This window comes from Micropterus dolomieu, linkage group LG08 (assembly GCF_021292245.1).
Source record: "Micropterus dolomieu isolate WLL.071019.BEF.003 ecotype Adirondacks linkage group LG08, ASM2129224v1, whole genome shotgun sequence".
Taxonomy (NCBI): Eukaryota; Metazoa; Chordata; class Actinopteri; order Centrarchiformes; family Centrarchidae; genus Micropterus; species Micropterus dolomieu.
The window spans coordinates 8,160,301-8,162,314 of record NC_060157.1 but is presented as its reverse complement, the minus strand read 5'-3'; positions in this window follow the sequence as shown (position 1 = coordinate 8,162,314).

The following is a 2,014-nucleotide window of genomic DNA, read 5'->3' as shown; positions in this document are numbered from 1 at the left end:
TTATGACTTGGTGTGCTTCCTGCTGTAATCAGGAGCAGGTTTTTTGGCTTGAGGGTAGGCTGAGTTATGTTGAGTGGATTTCAGCTGTTTACTTTTTGTGTTTCCTCTGCCATTTGGTCAGATTAGGTTCAGACAGCTTATATTGTCCGTTGTTTAGTCCACATCGCAAGCGCTGGCATAGCATGTCAGTGAAAGATTGGCGATTCATTTACTTAACTCATAAACCCCGCACATCCAACACCATTCAGCTTTAATCAACTACACGGCTGATGTTTATTGAAATCTAAACATATTAAGAAATGTGATGACAGTTAACAAATTCACAACTTGATTTTTGGATGTAAATTACAATTTATTTGGATCATTTAGCCAAGATTAAAGAGGATTTTCCCACCTCTGCTAAAATACATCGTTCATTGCTGATGTTGCTCAGCATCGCAGCACTCTCCATTTCTCTCACATATCACCAGTCTGTTTCCCATGACAACCATATCTACTGTTCATAATTATGCAAATGATATGGATCTCTGGGCCAATAGATGCTCATATACAATCTAACCCTTCAACTATCTTTGTGTTTGTCTATCTAAAGTGGCTATGATTAACGCCGGAGGTGGAGGTGTGAGTTTAATTGAATGGCACAGCTCATTTCTTTTTCCATGTTTGCAAAAGGCCCCTTTTTAAACTGTACACATATGTACACCAAGACAGGTGGGTGTGTAATTCCTTTTTCAAATGTAAGCTTCCTACTCATTAAAAAATGGACGGAAATGCAAAGAGATTGACATTTCTATCCCCTCTACTTTCCCTTCCTACACAATGGAAGACTCCCGTAGGTTCTAATTCTGTAGCGTCTATGGTCAGTGAAGTATTTCTGGTCCGTCAGTGCTAATACTTTATATCAACCACCACACAAACTGTTTTTTCCACTCCAACTTTAATTTCCAGGCAGAACAAATAGTCCTTTCTTTCCTTCCATTTTTCCCTCATTTGTCCATCAGTGTAATTGCGCTCGTTCCAGGAATAGAAAAGAGCTGCCACAGTCTGTCAAGGATCCAGTGGTTAAAGTGTCCTTCAGGAGACCATTCAAACACTCCGGAGTTTCGAGTTGTTTATGAACAGTTTGTGAAGTTGTTTACATCGCGATTGTGTCATCTCAGTTACTTTTTCTAGCCTTGAACTCACCACAAGTATCTGTGTTCAGTTTTCCGAATCAGTAGCTGAATCATTCATCTCAAAGTAAACAACATAAATAAGTGATGATTTTTCCATCACAGTTAGTTTTGTTTTAATATATATATATATATATATATATATACACACAGTACAGGCCAAAAGTTTGGACACACCTTCTCATTCAATGCGTTTTCTTTATTTTCATGACTATTTACATTGTAGATTCTCACTGAAGGCATCAAAACTATGAATGAACACATATGGAATTGTGTACTTAACAAAAAAGTGTGAAATAACTGAAAACATGTCTTGTATTTTAGATTCCTGAAAGTAGCCACCCTTTGCTTTTTTGATAGCGCTGCAAACCCTTGGCATTCTCTCAATGAGCTTAATGACGTAGTCACCTGAAATGGTTTTCACTTCACAGGTGTGCCTTGTCAGGGTTAATTAGTGGAATTTTTTCCCTTATTAATGGGGTTGGGACCATCAGTTGTGTTGTGCAGAAGTCAGGTTGATACACAGCCGATAGCCCTATTAGACAACTGTTAGAAATCATATTATGGCAAGAACCAATCAGCTAAGTAAAGGGAAATGAGTGGCCAGTCAGTCAGTCCGGAAAATTGCGAAAACTTTGAATGTGTCCCCAAGTGCAGTCGCAAAAACTATCAAGCGCTACAATGAAACTGGCTCACATGAGGACCGCCCCAGGAAAGGAAGACCAAGAGTCACCTCTGCTGCTGAGGATAAGTTCATCCGAGTCACCAGCCTCAGAAATCGCAGGTTAACAGCAGCTCAGATTAGAGACCAGCTGAATGCCACACAGAGTTCTAGCAGCAGA